At 29.8% G+C, this 9064-nt stretch overlaps 1 protein-coding gene across 1 annotated transcript in view; it reads right to left on the reverse strand.

The window, feature by feature from the left end:
* Positions 1–8129, reverse strand: part of LOC123009367 (zinc finger protein 768-like) — an 82313-nt gene extending 74184 nt beyond the window's left edge. The window contains exons 1-2 of the mRNA XM_044405608.1: positions 8024–8129; positions 7192–7965 (exon numbers count right to left, since the gene is read on the reverse strand). The gene's annotated coding sequence lies outside the window, so the exon portion shown is untranslated. The remainder of the gene's footprint in view (positions 1–7191; positions 7966–8023) is intronic.
* Between the last annotated feature and the right edge of the window lie 935 nt (positions 8130–9064).

Here is a 9064-nt window from a genome sequence, read left to right on the forward strand (position 1 = left end):
ACTGGATTTGATAAATTGTCTTAGAATCTGTTTCTCACTGTTAAATGATGAAAATTTTAAGTTTATTTTTCTTTTTCAATTAAAAAATATCAAATTCCAGTTTTTGTTACTTTTGAAAATTAATTGCAAAGAAAATTAAAGCTTAATTTATAACAATTAACTAATTTTTTATTAAATTTCGACGCCACTGGATTAGGTAAAGTGTCATAGGATCTGTGTTTTCTACTGTAAAATGATCCACGGATTCCAAATATGTTCTCACTTTTCAACTACGATAAATAGTTTTTGAGATATCTCCAGATTGAAAAAAAAAAATAATTTTTACAAAATCAAAATGTGAAACTTGAAATTATTTAACTTAAAATTTTGAGTTTACAAATTTTCTAAAAATAACCGTTTTCAAGGTCATTTCGGGAAAAATGTCTAAATCTGAATCTGCGTCGCATTTTTTAATCAAATTTATTCTTAATCCTTGATTTTTTCCACGTCGCAGACACTGATAAGCCTTGTTGATAAATTTTTTAATTCATCTCCAGGCATAAAAACATAATTTAATCACCGTGTTACAACACTCATATTTCAGAATCCCTATCAAAATATTTGTTTCAATATTCGACCAATGAAAAATTAGCGTTATCATGTCTGACCTAGGACACCAAAATCTCTAGTGACAAAGACAGACAGTATTTGAAAAAATGGCTGCCGACACTGTCTTTCCCATGCGTGCGAGAGAGACAGCACGAGAGATCAAGGCTAAGCAGATAACCACGATAACGAGTGATAGGACGAAAAAAGCCATTTTTACACCAGTTGCGAAGCGAGATAAAAATTCACCAACAAGAGGAAAAAAACGCGACAAGCAATTAAAAGATTTTATCTGAGAGCTTTGCGATTTTATTACGGTTTTAATTGACATGCGATGCAATAAAAAAAAATCCGGGAAAAAAAATTCAAAACGCACCCTGTATATTATTTAGAATGTGAACGATTTTGTGTAAAAATTTCTGACATAATTTGTGTAATTATTACGATTATAATTTGTTTCCAGTGGCGTAACGTGACGTAAAAAGGTGCTCGAAATGATTGAAGTGAATGGTAATTTATTAGAGGCGGGAAAATGTGCGAGTGTTTACTATACACTCAAAAAGAAAAAAATGAAAAGTTGGCGATAGCATCGAAAAATATCAAGTGTTTAACGACACGGCAAGACCTTATCACTGTGACCTATTTAAAAATTGATTTTGCAACGGCTAAAAGCTTTGGATAAGAAAATCGATAAAAAATTGCATTAAAAGGTATACACAAAGCAAGAAAAATAAAAAAAAAGTGATTAGTTGTACCGCTTTAATGAAATAATGTACACACTCAGGATGGAGTACAACATTACTTTTGTCAATAACTGTACAAAAAAAAAACATTACAAATTAGTAACAACTAACCTCGGTTTTGCCTCAACTCACTTCATTTTTAATATATATTTTTGTTTCTTATAATTTTAGAAGGAAAATAATAACAATTTATAAATCACAACCGAGTTGCTTATTTTTTATTACATTTTTGTACTATTACCAACTACCTAATAAATTATCTTTTTCTGCATTTTTTTATAAAAAATTGTAGGTACGGTTGCGGACACATAATCTTGGACATCAAATTTTCTGTCAGTTCAAAAAATGTCAATGTAGGTCGCGCTTTATCGTCATTATGATTGACATTTGAAACTAAAATTTGAATGTTTTATTTTGATTTATTGTTATTTTTTTCTCCAGCTGTCAGGATAAAAATTACAAAAACCGAAAGTGAGGTTATTTGTACATAAGACTCGCTTTACATTTGTATATCAATCGAATGACAAATCGTCCAAAATTCCGTGTCTGCAATTGTACACGCAAAAAAATTTTATTTTTTTTATTTATGGCGATGAGGTTTTACTGTATTTGTTTCATATTACTTACTCTTGTTAGACAACAATAAAAAAGTTTAATCTTTTCAATTTTATATAAATTATTATTACTGCACATAGTTATTATAAAAAATAGGTATACAGGGTGCGCCAGAACTCGCGCCCCAGAGAAAATTTTCAAGTAAGGTAAGATACCAGGAACATGAAAAAAATGTTTAAAAAATTTTATCTGTCAAAAAATTTTGACATTTACTTTTTGACATTTGTCATTTTTTTATATCTATTTAATGACTCTGATGATCTTGTATGTTTTTTTACAATTATTTAGTAAAGGGACAAAAATTTTACAAATAAAAGCCACAAATAACATTGAACAGAGTTACAATTTAGGACACAGCTTCCTTGTTTCCTCTTTTAATAGCATATAGCAAAAAAACTTGGAAAATTATTTTTCCAACAGAAATAAATAGAGTCAAAGTGCAAACTTTAAACCCTCATAACTTCAAAATTTTTATAGATAAAATTTTTTTAACATTTTTTCCATGTTCCTGGTATCTTACCTTATATGGCATTTTTCTCTGGGGCGCGAGTTGTGGCGCACCCTGTATAACTGATTATAGTAACTTAGAGAAAAACTAGCCTCGGCTATCTATGTCTAATTTTTTTATTAATTTTATTTTAATTTTAGAAAATAAAAATGTTTTTTTTCAACTAAAAAATGTATCATATACGTATAGCTAGCCAAGACAAAGTCGAGCTTAGTATACCTATTTCCTTATTTTACATTATTTTTTATGGCTTAATCATTGACGACAATGTGGACAGATTTTTTTATAAAAAAACTATACATCTAGGTTATTTCTTATTTGTGTCCACTGCTCTGAGGTTCTACTGTATTTACTTGTAGTACTAATTTTGTATTTTTTTTATTTTTGAAACTTATACTAAATAGAGTAACAACATTATTAAATCAAAATATTTAACTATTTGACAATTTATTTATTTTTTATTTTATTGTTTACCAAATATTATTGGTTCTCACTAATGTGAGAACATTTCTTTCTAATCTCTACTTATTAGTATCTACAATCAAGTTAGAAAATAGTACTTTTCAGTTTTAATGTCAATTGCGACGAGGTTTTACTGTATTTGCATTACCTAATTACTAACCTTTTTTTATTTCTTCTAATTTTTATTTTTTTAATTGTGCATTAAAATAATTTCAAATAATTTTATATCACTATAAATCATTACTATAAGATAAAAAATAGATAAATAAATGTAATACATTAGATAAATAGTAGCCTCGGCTTCGCATTGGTTAGCATTACGTGATTTTATTTTAATTTTAAAGAAAGATAAGTTTTTTCAACTAAAAAATAAATATCATTTATATTTTTTTATTTTATTTTGAATGATTAAATCAAAATAAGTATTTGATATTTTTTTGATATATCTTTAATAGAATTATTTATTATTTATTTTTGCCACTTATTGGCTTCTAGTAATGTGGAAACATTTTTGTTTGTTTGTTTGCTAATTGTAATTGTCCACTGCGATGAGGTTCTACTGTGTTTACATTCTACTATTAACTTTGTTTTATTTTTTATTTTTTTATTTTGTAAATATCCTTTTTGATGGATGAGAAATCACGACAATAAAATGAAATAATATTTCTGTGGTGATTTAATCGCAAAACATTACAACTTCATTAAAACCGGATATTTCTTCATTTCTTCGATGCATCTCAATTTCGTTAAATCTTGTTAGAAAAATGGGTTAGTTAAACATGGATGAGCACACATCACAAATACGATATCTCGTCCCAACATTGCAAAATAAACTCGTTTTAAAATGAGTGAAGAAAAAAGTGGAAAAGTCCCCACAAAATCACCACAAGGTTTCCATCAATGGCAAACAGTTTCTTTTCCCCGATAATGAGCAACAATTTTCAATAATAAATAACTTGTAACGGTAGTTCGATAGACTTATAAATCATAATAGAAATAACATTTGAGATAATTAAAAATCGTGCAAAAATCTTTGTTCTGTCATCCGTTACACAGAGTGTCCATTTTTCTAAAAAGTAGTTTGACACTCGAGTTTAAAGGTCTCGAGTTCAAATAGCGTATGTTTCGCTCTTCTTTATATTCGTTTTGTTCCGCGTTTAGAGAGAGAGATGACTTAGATTAATAGCCACTTTATTGCTTGGTGATTTTTTTTTATAAAGTTTGTGACTGCAACGCCCTCTCTCATAATTAAAAGTCGCCGCGATTTTTTCACAACAACCATAACCTAGCCTAAGCTGAGTTATTTCTGTTAAAGTAGGCTGTAAAAGAACGCAATAAGAGAGAAAAAAAGACATGCAAATAAAGTACTGTAGAAAGAAACGGCAGGTCAACGAACTAAAGATATGCGTCTGTCTCTGTCCCACGCACGGAACGAGCAGTGGCGGCGACTGGAACAAACCCACCCCTGATACATCTAAAACCAAGACTAAAACCCGTAGACCTACTTTACCCCAACCACCCCTACTAATTTTCCACTTCTAACAACGATAAAACAACCCTAATGTTTTTCACCCGAGGAAAGTTACTAAACCCAGATGAAAAAAATAATCAAGTAGGCCCTACTAAACCAAAAGTGAAATATAAAATTACCCCCTGTGAAAAAACAAAGAAAATGATTGATTTTTTGTGAGAATATTTGAATTTCGGCACGCCACTGACTTATATGTATACATGCACACAGCCTCCCATACTTAACTGAATCTGTGTAGGGTAGGTCAATGCATTTTATACTTGTTTTATTTTCTAGCTGGTACACTCTTTCGTTTCTTTTGCAACTTTTTAGTTTAGTTTACACTGCAAAATATAAGGATCTATCTTTATATTGGCGGTATTTATAAATTTTAAAGCGAGTTCGTTCACTTTTACACATATTGTGAGTGATGGGGATTTTTTCGGTGTACACTCCACGACATAATTAATTGCAAAGATGATTAGGTAGCCACATATGGACATAAAGGGGCGGCGTTGGAGAACAAAAGACGTTCAATGAAACAATGAAACACTTTTCTGAGACATTCTGACATCAAAAATTGGCGAAACGTACTCAAAAGGGTACAGTCGAAAGCAGAAAAAAGTCCCAACCAGAAAAAAGTAATAAAAACTTGTCACTTGTAGAAAAGATCAAGATCATTGTATGTTTATTTGAAAAATACAGGGTGCGCCAGAACTCGCGCCCCAGAGAAAAATGCCATATAAGGTAAGATACCAGGAACATAGAAAAAAATGTTACAAAAATTTTTACACTTTGACTCTGGAAAAATATTTTTTTAGTTTTTTTGCTACAGGCTATTAGACGAAGAAACAAAGAAGTTGTTACTCTGTTCAATGTTATTTGTGACTTTGAAAATTTTTCCTTTACTAAAAAATTATAAAAACAACATATACAAGATCATCGGTATCATTAAGTAGACATAAAAAATGTCAAATGTCAAAAAATAAATGTCAAAATTTTTTGACAGACAACATTTTTTAAACTTTTTTCCAAGTTCCTATCTTACTTGAAATTTTTCTCTGGGGCGCGAGTTCTGACGCACCCTGTGTGTTTACAAAAATGAGTACTAATATAAAATTGCTAGTCTCGGCTACGCTTTCAAAATTTGTATTGTTTAATTATGTACGAAAATTCGTTCAAAACTTAAAATATAAAATATGTTTAAAAAATTGAAACGATTCTAAAAGCACCAAAATTTACTTGCAGAAACCGATTTGGACCAATTTGTATTAATTAAAATTAGTTTGAGACTAAAGGTGTACGATAAACCGGTCCAAAATCGGTTTTTGTAATTTGAAATTGCATTACTGGTTTAAAACCTGTCTAAAAGAAAGAACATATAAAAAAAACTTCTTTTTAAAAACCATAGGAATTAACGAAATAAGTTGAAAAATGGTATTCTATTACTTTTGCAACTAAAAAAATTAATAAACACTTTACTAATGTTTTATTATCTATTAGCCTCGGCTTTGCCTCGGATAGTCATTTCATAGCATTTACTGCTTAATTATTATCAACTAAATTTCCTTAAGATTTGCTTAAAAATCAAAAATTGAAAATACCAAAAAAATTGATTATGTATACTTAAGCCTATTGAAAAAAGCATCAAAATTTACTTTATTAGCAACTGGTTTGGACCAGTTTTTCGTTAGAATTGCATTAAAACTAAATAGAATTTTTTTAAATTTTACTCCGAATCGGTTATTATAATTTGAAATTGAAGTACAAGCAAGCCTGTCTAAAAACGACTGAAAATGTGTCAAAAATTTTTTTTCTAAAAATTATTATAGAAATTAACAAAATAAATTAAGATATCATTTTCTATTATTTTTTTTTTGGCTTTGCCTCTATTAGCCAATTAAATTTTACTAAAATTTGCATTTGCAAAAACGTCGGTTTTATTTTTTTTTTTAAATCAAGATTTACTTTAAAAACTGGTTCGGATCAGTTTTTCGTTGGATTCGCATTAGAACTAATTCAAACCTATTTTTTAGTTGTTTCTAAGATAACCGGTTCTGAACTAGTTCCAAATTAGTTATTGTTGTTTGTAATTGTATTACTGGTTTCAAACCGGTTCAAAAACTGAAATAAACTGACTTTATTTAAAGTATTCGTAACAAAAATTATTATATCAACTAACAAAATACCTTAAAGTGTTTTATTTTGAAATAAAAAAAATCAATGACCAATTTACTCGGCTTCGGCCTCGGCCAGCCATTTCATAACTTCTTAATTATCAACTAAGTTTGTCGCAAAACCGGTTTTGAACCAGTTAAACTGAAACTATTCTGAAATTCATTTTCCAAACCAGTCCAGAAATAGTTCCAAAATCTGAAATATCATTTAAGGCCAGTTTCATAATCGAATTAAAATAAATGTTGGTTTAGAATGTGAAATTTTCGTCAACAAATCTGCAGGAATCAGCACATTCTAAACCAAGACTGATTTTAAAGTCTCTTTAATTCAATTAGATATTTCTAAAAAATCTCAAAGTGCTGAAGAATGCAACTAAAATTTCCGAAACGTGTCCTAATTAATTATGCCCCCAGCCCCCCGTGCCCCTTGACCCATCCGAAAATACGCCAAAGACTTGCAAATCAACGTCTGAGAGCAACAATAGCGTCCGGTTATTGACATTCATATACAGAGTGATTGAAAAAAAGTGAAAAACAAAGGAGTGGCAAGCGCCGCCATCTTGAAAATACAAGCACAAACATCAAACTTACCCGTGGTTGTCGCAGTCCAGGTGTCAAGTCACGATTAGGATTTTTTTATTAATTTTCTTTTAACAATTAGTAATTTTGTACTTTCCCAAAGTAAGCCACAAGTTTATTAATTTTTTTGTGTATTTTTATAGTGATTTTTTTATTAATAATATACAAATTTTTCTAGTAGGAAGGTTTGTTTTAAGGCCGACAATAAGGCACTATAGTCGAATTTTTGGAAAAATACTTTTAGTTGCGACAAAATAATTATTTCAACACCTAAACTCGCAAAACTTAGTTATTACTTTTATATATTTCTTTTTTCTTCTTCTTTTTTAATAAATTAATTAATATTGACGAAATCACAGTTTTGGTTTGTTTTATTCGAAAATTTCTCGTTTAAATGAACAGTTAAGTCGAACAATTAACGTAAAAAATCGCGTCAGTGTTATCGATTGAAATTCACTAAAACTTAGCCCGATATTGCCCGGTTTATTGTTATATATTGGTATATGTTAGTATAAATAAAACAAGATGCCCTTATTTGAACTCAAAACATGCACTCGATGTTAAATGATTGAAAATGCGTTTGTTGTTAGTTGCCCGATGCACTTTTCAATATTTAACGGTCGTTAAAAAACGTGTAAACGTGCCCTTAGTTAATTGAACTTAATTAAAAATTGATCCTCTTATTGTTATAGCTTCCTGCGTCCGGTGCGTTTTATTCTAAATAGGAACATTAGCCAAGATTTATCACGAAATTTAATTTTTGTACTACGTTTCGAACTGTAATTTCTGCAAATAACATGTCGAAATTAGTATAAATGCGTTATATAAATCGTGCGAGACTTACGGTTTGTGAATTTTTTCGTTTTGAGCTTGATTTTTTTTAACTGTAGGTATAGACTGGGTTAAGGGTTTGTGTAAGGGTATTTAACGCAGTTGGCTATGCACTGAAATTTTCCAGGGTTGAAAATGTGTACTGGAAGTACATAGATGGTGTATATAGATTGCATATAGGTTGTACATAGTGATGTGTGTGGCCCTGCCTATGTGTGAGAGACAGAAAATCTCTCTCGAATTGTCGGAGAGGGCGGTGGGGTAGACATTTGACGCTATAGCCGCATATCCTGCCGAGGGTGGATTTCGCATTTGGACACGTTCGAAACATCGATGCATTATTGCAATTTTCACAGAGAGTTTTATCAACCAATCCGCCATTTTGAAACAATTCTAACGAAAAATCACCAACAATCGCTCCAAATAAAAAAAATATTAATCTAAAACCGCCATTTTGCAACAAATGATATAAAAAATTTAATTGCAAGGTTTACAGACGACTTAATCGAATCGAGGTTTCGTTTGTTTGGCCCGTTTTGCAATTGTTTTAATTTGTGGTCTCAATCAAGTTGGCCAAAAGGTATTAAAAATTAAAAAAAAGAATTGGTTTTATTTTCAATTTTTGAAAATTTTTAACTCCACTGTGTATATACAAATATTTTATTTTTATTAATTAAGTAATAACTAAAACATAAATAAAACCAAATCTTTGAATAAGTACGATCAGGTAAGTAAAACACTCTGTATAACGTACAATGTACAATACCATCAACAATAGTGTCGTCACCGAAAAACGATTTAAATTTTGCCGCTTAGTGTACTTTGTTTATTTTTTTGCACAAAATAACTATTATTCATTACTTTTAAATAGTGACTTATCATAAACCACAGATAATAAATATAAATTTTGTAAGTAGAAGATGATTTATTAAAAAAGATCGTAGACAAAATGTCGTATTTGACTCGCATATAATGGATATATATTAGCCCTTGGCTCGTGCTTAAACTTTATTTTCCATTATAGGCTCGTTAAATAATATACTATTATTCATAA

The sequence above is a fragment of the Tribolium madens genome, unplaced genomic scaffold, assembly GCF_015345945.1.
Source record: "Tribolium madens isolate multiple individuals breed KSU strain unplaced genomic scaffold, Tmad_KSU_1.1 Scaffold_71;HRSCAF=194;Tcas5.2_LG6, whole genome shotgun sequence".
NCBI classification, from domain to species: Eukaryota; Metazoa; Arthropoda; class Insecta; order Coleoptera; family Tenebrionidae; genus Tribolium; species Tribolium madens.